Here is a 12,783-nt window from a genome sequence, read left to right on the forward strand (position 1 = left end):
TTTAACCCAGCATTTTTTAGAGTGTACTTCTGTGTACTTAACAGCTTTAATGAGGGAAAGAACTACAATCCCATGAAGCATTTCGAACAATGTAATCAAATAAAAAAAAAGATGGAGAAATATAAAAGTACTCATTTAAAATGTTGATTATACACTCTAAAAATGCTGAGTTAAAAACGCAAAATGGACAAACCCAGGAACTGGGTTATTTTAACCCAGCGAATGGGTTGTTTCAATGCAGCGGTTGGGTAAAATGTTTGCCCAACCTGCTGGGTTTTATTAAACTCAACTATTGTTTAAAAATTACTAAATTGCTCATCTAAAATGAACCCAAAGTATGTTGGAAATTAACATTTATTTATATGCTCATGTTTAATTAATAACAATAAACATTTATTAAATTACTTATTAATACATTTTAACCTTTTGATTATTATTGTTGCCTCTAGTAATTATGTGTCTGATTTTTAATTTCCAACCTATTTTGGAATCATTTGAAGCCAGTCATAGTCATTTGTCTGTTTTCATGCATTTCCACTTAGCTCTCTCCAGCGCTGGAAAGTTTTTCTAATATTAACATGGGTCCTAAAGCGCTTGCCCAGTCATAAAACTTAATTCCAGTGATATTCATTTGAGCTCTTTTGTATTGTGTCTATCTCTCTTTCTGCAGTCTTTATTCAAATCTCCTTCTTGCTCGTTCTGTCTCCTCGACTGTTATACACTCCCTAATGCTGATCGGCTACACATTTGTTGTTGGTGTCGGCCTTCAGACAATTTGGACTAAACCATTCAATTTATGATCTCTTTATTAATAATTTGAAGAGTCAAAGTGGTAGTTGTGTATCTGTCTATGGAGGGAAAGATAAACAGCTCTCAGTCCTGAGGGTGAATGAAAGTCTTACAGGTTCGGAACAACATGAGGGTGAGTGATTAATGACAGAATTTTCATTTTTGGGTTAACTATCCCTTTAATAGTGAGGCTTGCCTTAGCAAGCACCACTAATAATTGTTCAGTTTGTATCAAAAGCTTAATTCATGAGAAATGTGACCAACTTTTGCCATTATGCTGCCTTGGAGTGTGGTTGGAGCACTGTCTTGCTGTGATGTCATCATAACCATCTTAGCTCCGGGACAGGATGCTGTACACGAGTAACAGCAGGGCTCAATGAACCGGATAAAGACCGGAGAGGAACACTATTGTTCAGAACTGCAGAGCCATTACAGCACAAATCCAGCTGTTGGGATTTATGGGTGTGTTCACTCACAGTCAGAGTGTGGCAGATCAATTATAAACGCTGTTCAGAACTCTATCTAGTCCAGTGAACATGGTGCACAGAAGTCTAGATCAGTGTTTCCCCACAGCCCCATCACTAAAGCTCCAGTAACCCTTCAACACCAAACCAGAAATATACTACTCTTAACTTAAATATTATACTACATATTTAATTTTACCTTTAAAATAGATATTTTATATAATTATTAAAATCAATACTGAAATTTGAAAAACAGACTAACAAAGGAGCTTCCAGTTAAAGGTGCCATCGAATGGATAATTGAATTTTCCTTGGCATAGTTGAATAACAAGAGTTCAGTACATGGAAATGACATACAGTGAGTCTCAAACTCCATTGTTTCCTCCTCCTTATATAAATCTCATTTGTTTAAAAGACCTCCAAAAAACAGGCAAATCTCAACATAACAATATCTCAATATGTACGCCCCCAATATTTGCATATGCCAGCCCATGTTCAAGGCATTACACAAGGGCAGCCAGTATTAACGTCTGGATCTGCACAGGTGAATCATCAGACTAGGTAAGCAAGCAAGAACAACAGCGAAAAATGGCAGATGGAGCGATAATAACTGACATGATCCATGATAACATGATATTTTTAGTGATATTTGTAAATTGTCTTTCTAAATGTTTCGTTAGCATGTTGCTAATGTACTGTTAAATGTGGTTAAAGTTACCATCGTTTCTTACTGTATTCACGGATACAAGAGCCGTTGCTATTTTCATTTCTAAACACTTGCAGTCTGTATAATTCATAAACACAACTTCATTCTTTATAAATCTCTCCAACAGTGTGTAATGTTAGCTTTAGCCACGGATCACTATCAAACTCATTCAGAATCAAATGTAAACATCCAAATAAATACTATACTTACGAGATTAGACATGCTGCATGACGAACACTTTGTAAAGATCCATTTTGAGGGTTATATTAGCTGTGTGAACTTTGTTTATGCTGTTTAAGGCGAGCGCGAGCTCCGGGGGCGGGGAGCATGAGGAATTAAAGGGGCCGCAGCCTGAATCGGTGCATTTCTAATTATGCCCCAAAATAGGCAGTTAAAAAAATGTATTTAAAAAAATCTATGGGGTATTTTGAGCAGAAATTTCCCAGACACATTCAGGGGACACCATAGACTTATATTACATCTTGTAAAAAAAACGTTCGACGGCACATTTTAATTTGAAGATTTTTAAAAGTCCTTATCTTAAAGGTGTAGTAAGCGATATTTAAAAAACGCTTTTGAAAAGTGTGTCAGACTGAGCACCAAAACACATGTAGCCAATCAGCAGTAAGGGCCGTGTCTACTAATGATGGGGAGGAAAGAGCTCTCAATGCATGGACATTAGCAGAAGGCCTCTAGAAAAAGAGATTAAAAAAACAAAAGAGGAAAATATCAGAGGAACGTAAGAAGAAGGGTTACGATCAGGCAAGAGGACCCGAGTTAATATACAAGCAGCTTTTCAGTGCTCAAGAGAACTAAAGGTGCAGGAAGGCCTGAAATCGGACATCGAGGTTGCTTTATTTCTTCTCGATAGGTGAGTAACATTTTGAGATATGCTGGCTTTGGCTTGAATATGCTCATGTGTCATCTTCGCTTGTTTGTTCATTTGCAATTTTATTGTCGTTCGCTTCAGCTATGATAAAGACACATTAATTTTGTGTAGGGCGGAGCTATCAAAATAGGGACAAGATTCTTTTGGAGTAGGGGCGCGTTTGTTTTGGTGATTTCAAATATCAACATCGTTAACCAGAAACTGCTTATTGCACCTTTAATGTTAGTATTTTAATAGTAATATAAATAATTAAATAAATAAATACCCTACACAAGACAAAAAGTGGAGAAACTACGAATAACAGTTTTAAAACCAAAACATCTGCATTAAATTGCATTTATTTGATCAGAAATATGGTAAAATCTGTAATATTGTGGAAAAATTACTACAATTTAAAATAACTGTTTTATTTGAATATATTTTAAAAAGAAGTATACTAATGTGATGGCAAAGCTGAATTGTCAACATCATCTTCATCATCTTCAGTGTCACATGATCCTTCAGAAATCATTCTAAAATGATGATTTACTGCTCAAGAAACATTTATTATTAATGTTGAAAACATTTGTGCTGCTTAAAGGATTAGTTCACTTCTGCAAGGCGATCATTTGTGTTTATAAAGCATACACATTTGTATTTTCTTTAAAAAATGACAGATCGTTTCTCTAGATAAGACCCTTATTCCTAGGTATCATTTAAAGCTCTTTGAAGCTGCACTGAAACTGTAATTTTGACCTTCAACCATTTGGAGTCCATTGAAGTCCACTATAAGGAGAATAATCCTGGAATGTTTTCATCAAAAACCTTCATTTCTTTTCAAGTGAATAAAGAAAGACATGGACATCTTGGATGACATGGGCGTGAGTAAATTATCAGGAAAATTTAATTTGAAAGTGGACTAATCCTTTATATCCGATATTTTTGTAACAATGTTAATCACTTCAAAAAGTATCAATTTATTTAAAAAAAAATAGACAACAGACTTTGGAATGGTAGTGTATATCACATATATTTGTTTTGAATTGTTTTAATCTTTGAAAAGCCCTATCATTTTTAAATCCATAATTTCTAAAATGTTTCAAAGCAGAACAGCACACCATGAGAAAGAAAGCTATAAAATGAGAGAACAGAGATGGAAAAAGAGCCAGAGATAGAGAGAAATCAAATAATTCATACTATTCATTGATAGCATGATGAAGTAATGAGTTTTGACAAATGGTCACTCCTCTGCACTGGACCTTTCGCTGCAGAGCATTTTGAATGGGCCAATTGTCATCATCTCTGCTATCATGAAGAGGCTCTTATTGGGCCTTTTGGATTATTCATTGATTTGTTCTCATCAAACAACATGTTATTGTTGTCCTCTTCCGGCCGAATTGGTGACTTTGTTCCGAGTGAGTGTGCATCTCCTCTCAAACCAAACCGACAAAAGGGAGTTTTCCGTTACCTAACTGAACAGCACTTCCTCAACACATACAATGCTGCAGTGTCGCTGGAATCTTTCCACGGTACAAGGGAGGTGTTCACCCTGAAGAATACACCCTCCTCACAACCTGTCCAAAATAATAGCAACACATTAGTTGTGCTGCTACTTAACAGACAATGCGCGTTTCCCAAATACATTTGTGGCTCAGAACAGAAGACTTGACTCACATCTGATTCCAATAGTGTTGCTAAGCTAATGATGCATCATTACTCCAGTCGTTAGTGTCACATGATCCTTCCGAAATCAGACTTTCAAAAACATTAATAAATCGTAATGACATCATGACTTGCTGTTTATAATCAATTTTATTTCCATAATGTGACGTGTTTCAGAGTAAATTTGAAAGGCAACTTTTATGCAACAGCAACATGTGAATTAAGTGACACCACTTGAATATGAATATCATTTCAGGGCAAGTTTCTGATATTTGATTAAAATTAAACTAGAAGCTAAATGGGACCAATACCAATTTTCATATTGACTACGCATGAAATATTGGCCACAAGAATCACCTCCTAGCTCAAGGTTTGTGGGTCTTCTTCTTTCCCCTTCTGTTGCTTCTTTCTCTTCTTCCCTCTCTCGTGCTTTGCTGATCCCCCTGCAAACACACGGATGGGAAAGAAACATAAACAACCCAAACTTGGCTTTAATTCTGGATTATGATCTTTAACAGCACCACCGCAAAAAGTAATGTTCTATAAAATCTTCTGTTTGCATTGTTTAAAATCTGAATTATACACAGATATTTTGTTTGTGGCTGGATGTTTTTCAAGGATGTTTTTAGATTCTGTTGGGAACAGTGTTGAAAAGTGACTCACTCGTGCCATAGCAAGTTAGAGCCAAAAAACCTTTGACCTCTTCTGAGTCCCTTAAAAGATCTCAAATATTTTAGCGAGCGTAGTTCACATTCAGCCACAGATAAAGCTTTCTCTGTCTCGAAGAGCAAGATCATCAAGACGCACTGTATGAAATAGCACAAACTGTACTACAAGTGTGAATTCACCTATGTGCTAACTAATACTGCATAGTTTTAACTTAACATGTGAACAGAAAATATTAAGAATTCATTCCCATAACTTAATTTGGGGTCATTTTATAAATTAATGCCATTATTTTAATTCAGTTAAATCCAGTCAGTCATGGGAACAAATTCTTAGTTCGTGCATCTTGTTTTTTAACATCACGTGCGAGGCTCCATACATCTGCAATGTCTGTCTCTTTGTAGGTGTATGTAAATCTGTGGTGCAGGAATGTCTTTTCATGAGTGTTTGAAGATTTTTGTGGCCAGAAAAATGATTTTTAATAGCTGCATCACTCACACAGCGGTGTTCTGAAATGAGGTGGCAAAGTCCTCACTGCTTTTTATGTGTTTTTTAATCAAATATAAACTTATTTTGTAATTACACTTACTGTTGACTCATTTTTAAATAAATAAACATTGTTACTATCAAAAAACAAAGAAAACTAAACAGTTATTCTATTTTGTATATTTATATTAACAATTTAATGTTCTATTTATTAAAGTCAATATATTGTGACATATCCGTGTGAAACGACTTCTCAAACAAGAATAAAAATGTAGGGTGGGACTTGATTTTGTCCATCAGAATTTGATTGGATGGGTGTGGTTTGCTATTGCTGTGATGTCATGTGAGTGACAGGTAGTCCCGCCCTTACGCCAGTAAGCACATGAATTTAAAAATTAATCTGCTTTTTTTAAACAGACAGTAAGGGCACATGAATTTAAAAAAAAATAAAATAATGATGTGCACATATAAATCATTTCTAATAAGTACTGCATTATTTCATAAAAAACAAGAACTGTCCATTTTGATTTCAAACTAAATATTTCTCATCAGGTTAGTGCCTTTTTAAGCATTTTTACATTCATTACAAAAAATAGTTATAAGGATGCAGTAACAAATTTCAGATTACATCTATTTTATTTGTGAACTGATTTTCTTTTTAATAGTCCAATAATCTTCGGTTCATCATTCATCAAAGCTCGGTAAACACAACCGTTGTCATGATGGTCACAGCCATGGAGATGTACCTTTAATTTCACCAAGCCCAATTAAAAATCCTTACGGATTCTGTTTTCAGGTATAAATGTGACATGACAAAGCGGTGATGTCTAAGTAGGTGAGTTGTTTCCTTAATTTTTAATTAGTCTTTCCATTAACAGCATTATTTGTTGTACTAAAAACTGAAAAGTGCATTTTTCACATACAGATGACAATGTTGTCAAAAGATCTCCGTTCACACAGATCAGCGAAAATGACTAAAATTGCTGTATTATTCATGCCAGGCCAGTAATTGCGTTGCACTTTGTAAAGAAACATTATGCGCCATAGACTGAACACGTAATACGCATGTGCACGCCATCACCGTTTTCACAAATTCATGTTTTTGTAGTTTTACATGGAGTTGATAACTGTATGCTTTTCAAAAACTTGCACTTTGAAACATGTTTTCAAAAGTTTGCATTTTCAGGCTTCCAATTAGCCATTGTTGTGTAAATGAATAGCCAAAACACATAAAAAGTTTTCTGTTTTTATTTGAAAACGGTGTTGTGTAAACGGCCCCTCAGTCTGATTCGTGGAATTGATTCGGATAATTTAAACAGCCAAGCATAGCGTGATGAAGGAACTGCCTCCTCTCATGTGATTTTTCCCCCCATTCATCCTGATTAGTACATTTTTTAATGTGATATTTCATACTATTTGCATTGCTTTATTTTTGTATTGTGGATTTTTTTTCTCATCCAATTTTTTTGAGGTGCCACTGCCTTCCTTGTCTCCTTGGAGGGAACGCCTGACATGCACACACATATTATGCACGTTTGAGTGCCAACCATGAACTACACAAATTTGTGCAATGTCTGATTTTGACAAAGTTGCTCTTCATCATAAAGCTGTCACAAGTAAAGTTATGATTGATGGCAGCAGGTTTTTGATGAGGCTGCAGGTGTCTCACTGGAACGACTGTGAGATTGAGACCTTCTGTTTGATTTCAGGCCTGTGAGTGTTTTGCTGGGAAAATCCCCAGCAACAAAAACCCCTCCCCCAGTGTTCCTCCCACCATGCCAGCCAAACAGAGACAAAAATGCACAACATTCTCACACACAAACATACCAAAACTAACTGAAGCTGGATTCACACAGCTCCTAAATTGACAATGATGTGCCCTTTGTTCCATGTTACACTTTAAAGAAAAATGCTTCTGAACAGTTCCAAATTTGGATTCTTCGGCTTGTAACAATAGCAGAACCATTTTGGGTGCTAAATAGGCTAGAAGCACCATAAAGCACCATGCTTTGAGAGTGCTATATAGTGCCTTAAAGGGTTAGTTCACCCAAAAATGAAAATTCTGTCATTAATTACTCACCCTCATGTCGTTCCACACCCGTAAAACCTTCATTAATCTTCAGAACACAAATTAAGATATTTTAGTTGAAATCCGATGGCTCAGTGAGGCCTCCATAGGGAGCAATGGACACTTCCTCTATCAAGATCCATTAATGTACTAAAAATTAAAATTTAAATCAGTTCATGTGAGTACAGTGGTTCAATATTAATATTATAAAGCGACAATAATATTTTTGGTGTGCCAAAAACAACCCAAAATAATGACTTATTTAGTGATGGCCGATTTCAAAACACTGCTTCAGGAAGATTTGGATCACAAATGAATCAGTGCATCGAATCTGTAACCTTTATGGATCTTGAGAGAGCAAGTGTCATTGCTCCCTATGAAGGCCTCAGTGAGCCATCGGATTTCAACTAAAATATCTTAATTTGTGTTCCGAAGATGAACGAAGGTCTTACGGGTGTGGAACGACATGAGGAACACATTTTTATTTTTGGGTGAACTAACTCTTTAGGGGTGTTATTAATAACCTTTTTATTAATAGTTTATTTTTATTAATATTAGAATCTAACAGTTACAGTGTGTCTCTTCTGTTTGTTTATGTAAAAACAATTATGTTTATGAAGGCCAAAATTAGCAAAAAGGGACAGTATATGAGCCCTTTACAATGTTAAAAGAAAAAAGTGATATAAAGTCATGGGACTTTAATGTTTTTTGTGACTGGGTGTTTATGTATAAAGTAATAATTAAAAAAAAAAAAAATCTAACAATATGGATCATAAATTCAAAATCTCTGATACTTAGTGGAGAAGAGAATTATCTTTAACTGAATAGAGCTGCTCACAATTACATGTTCTGTTAAACTAAAAAGTGAAAAAGACATGACTGATATGAAACCAGTAACAACTTGAAAGTTAAAATTTATAGACATTTTAGGAAAGAAATTACTTGTTGAGACTGTGTTGACAGTCTGTGAAAGTGGATGGCTGCTGAGCTCCTGAAAATCAGTAATGAGGTGGCTTTGACAGTTACAGATTTGAAAAACAAAAAGGTGGGAAAAAAGAACCCTAAACTCTAACACAAAGAACCATTTCAGCATATAAAGGGTTCTTCAATCATTATGGTTCTAAATAGAACTGTTGCTACATGTAAAAAACCTTTAAATAACCAACTTTGCTAGAGTGTAGTTATAAAAAGTATAGTTAGTTCTTGATGATGATTAGTCAATACAGTTGTCACGGAGTCGCAACCACTCTCCCCGGAAGTCTAATTTACCACACCTGCACCTCCTCATCTACGCACACATTATATACCACCACAACCTGCACTCCGTTGTCTGGTCTTGTCATTCCCACACCAACAGACTCCTACCTGTCTACTTACCTGCCACCAAGGATCCAGTCTTCCACCTTCTGTCATCTGTCGTCTGCTTCCAGCCATCGTGTATTCCACCAAGCCTTCAGTCTGCATCTGCCAAAGAGACAGTCTTATTACGTTTCAGCTAAGTCTTCTTATGATTACATTGAACTGCTATACTCACTGTTGCTGCATCACGTCCCTGTTGTCAACCCGTTTTTATTTCACTCACCTGACTGTCACCTGATTAGCCTCATTTGTTATGCAATTAGCCTAAATGTAGATATCTTTGTTTACTTTCAAGTATTTTTTGGGTAGGTATAGACTTTTAATTAATTGAGTGGGAATTCGACATAGTATCTGTAGCTACTTTAACTTAAAGTTTCTCAGTCATTTTTTCACCCCTGCATACACAATAGCATGCAGCAGCTATTGCGTATGCAGGGGTGTAAAAATTACTGAGAAATTTGCACAACACTAGTAGCTACATAGCCATCATTCACACACTGTGACTAAATACAGGGTCATCTGAGCGAATTATTGTCACATGACTTGTTTGGGAAAAGTCACAACTTTTTTTGATGCACATCTAGAAATTTAAATTACAATTCTTACTATTTCTGCCATATATTAGTATACTAGAATTGTAGCCTACTATCATTCTGTTTTGCATTGGTAATATGCAGGTCTTCTTAATGTATCCACCTCAAGTATACATTTTATGCACATCCTTGACATATTGGTATTTCCGTCTAGCATTCTGTAATGCAATTTCCCAAAATCCATATAAAATAAAACAGACATGGGATAACATCTTACTTTTTTCTGCATTTGAGTGTCCACGTATGTGCTTCCATTAGTTCTGACTATAGGTTTCCTCCAGCACGTGCTCTCTGGTATTAGGTGATCTGAGTGAATGGATAACAAGCCTGTTTCTTCCACGTTTCAGGTTCCTTCACTGAGAGTAATGTTGCTTTATCTCCCTGTGAAATGAGAAATGATTCTACCACAGTAAATGAGAAGCATCTGACTAATATTCCTGAAAGCCAAACCAAACGCTGAGCTCCTTCGGCCACCATTTTTGCATCCACTGCAGATACAGTTATGTTCGATGGTTAAACAATTCATGGCATTTCTCACACTTTTTCTGTTAAGATAATGTAATAGCCTAAGTGAAATAAACATACAGTGGTATTACTATAATTGTTTTTTTTTTTTTTTTAATGTTTTCCAAAAACTCGAGTCCCTCCTTCAGTTATTTTTAATAGAAAATAGAAAATCATTATGTCTGAGCACCTAGAAAAGTATTAGCTCACTTTTGCTGAACATACCGCATGACTTAAATACTCATGGTTAGGGATTTAATTTAAATATTAAAAGTATTAGCAATATTAATACTTAATTGTCAATTATTGAATAAATAAAAATAATTCACTTCAGTTTTGTAGGTCAAAGTTGGCCAGAATGCTAGTCATGCCATCTTGCACTCTATCTTTATTTTAAGCTGTCTACGTCGACCCAGTTACAGTGTATTGTTGTGCGTTTCCCACCATTGTGACGTGGATAAAATCTAATGCTCAACGGGCACAAAAGAAAATATTTCAAACTATATTCTGAAAACCATTGTATGTGTGTGTGTCTCTCTCAGATGAACTACAATCTGGTTCTAAAATACTGCAGTACACTAAACCCACAACCCATCACTCACTAAGAATAAAGTACAAATTGTGTTTACTTTAGGACAGTCACAATGAGCTCTTTGGCGAAACATGATTTCTTGACATACGCCATTTTGATCTGTGACCTTTGACCTTGTTTACCACCAATGACAGTGGCGCGAAACCAATTGAGGATGTGTGTTCTTCATCTTTTCTCCTGTGGGTGTGTATATATGTGGGAGGGGGACTTCCACAATGTGTGGTATTAATATCCTCATGCCTCCATGCCTGCAGGGTTACTCCTCTGCCAGGAAACACATGACCTCAGCACACCTCCTCAAGAGCCCTCCACCTTCCTCTCTGATGTATACCGTACACATGATACACACTGATACAGCTCCAAACACTGGCTTACATGCCTGCAGTTTCAGAACATGGATGTGCAGCTTGCAATTTGGCTTGGATGATGGTGATGATTGGATTTTGGAGTGCATGATACACACTGCAATATATCTAAAAAAGTGTAGTTGAACACAAACAGCACTGTGACACTTAAAATCAAGTGTGTTTGTTTGTTTGTGTGTGTGTGTGAGAGAGAGAGAGAGAGAGAGAGAGAGAGAGAGAGAATACACTTCTAACAGGTGCACACTGTTGTATTTCCTCCTATATGGACGTCATCTCCCACTCTTCATTCTGTCCTTCCTGTTTGCACAACAACTTCCTGTGACCTGTCCTGTTCTGCTGATGGATAGCCTGTTCTTGTGTTCTTGGTGTCCTATTTAGTGGACTAACAGCAGTTTTAGAACTATGTCCTGTTATGTCTGTTGTGAAGGAGCATTATTATTATTTTTAATGTTATAAATTAAAAAGAATCTTTTTACAAAAAAATTACATTATCATTATTATTATTTAAAAAATAATCACAATAATTAATACTGATGAGAGTGAGAAAATGGTGCCAATAAAGCAATACTTACAGGATAGCAGTCAAGGTCTCCTGCACTTTTTGTCAACTACCTGACCCTTACAATTCAGCTGTCAAGTTTATGCAAATGATGCTGATGTCCCCTTCAGGGTTCTTAAAGGGATAGTTCACCCAAAAATGAAAATTGTCATCATTTACTTCCCCCTGAAGTTGTTCCAAACCTGTATGAGTTTCTTTGTTCTGCTGAACACAAAGGAAGATTTTTGGAAGAATGTCTGGAACCAAGTAGATCTCACCCGCCATTGAATACCAAAGTTTTTTGTTTTTTTCTACCAGGGGGCTATCCCTATCCATTTAAAGCTACACTATGTAGATTTTTCGCCACCAGAGGTCGCCTATTCAAAACAAAGGCGTAGCTTGATAATGCCGAGTTTGAGCGCATAATATTGGGAATTGTCGTCTTCACCTCACAGTTAGTGGAAAAGAATCGGGATGGGACTCAAGCAGAAATCATGTTCATGGATGAGATTATTAAAGGTGCCCTAGAACGTCTTTTAAAAATATGTAATATAAGTCTAAGGTGTCCCCTGAATGTGTCTGTGAAGTTTCAGCTCAAAATACCCCATAGATTTTTTTTTTTTTATTCATTTTTTTAACTGCCTATTTTGGGGCATAATTAACTATGTACCGATATATAGGTAGCAGCCCCTTCTTGTGCTCTCCACCCACGGAGCTCGCGCTTGCCTTGAACAGCATAAACACAGTTAACACAGCTAATATAACCCTCAAAATGGATCTTTACAAAGTGTTCGTCATGCAGCATGTCTAATCGCGTAAGTATGGTGTTTATTTGGATGTTTACATTTGATTCTGAATGAGTTTGATAGTGATCCGTGGCTAAAGCTAACATTACACACTATTGGAGAGATTTATAAAGAATGAAGTTGTGTTTATGAATTATACAGACTGCAAGTGTTTAATAATGAAAATAGCGATGGCTCTTGTCTCCGTGAATACAGTAAGAAACGATGGTAACTTTAACCACATTTAACAGTACATTAGCAATATGCTAACCAGTGGCGGCTGGCCAATAGAGGGCGCTAGAGCGCCGCCCTCCCTGAACCACACACGCAAAATTATA

The sequence above is a fragment of the Chanodichthys erythropterus genome, chromosome 3, assembly GCF_024489055.1.
Source record: "Chanodichthys erythropterus isolate Z2021 chromosome 3, ASM2448905v1, whole genome shotgun sequence".
Classification (NCBI taxonomy): domain Eukaryota; kingdom Metazoa; phylum Chordata; class Actinopteri; order Cypriniformes; family Xenocyprididae; genus Chanodichthys; species Chanodichthys erythropterus.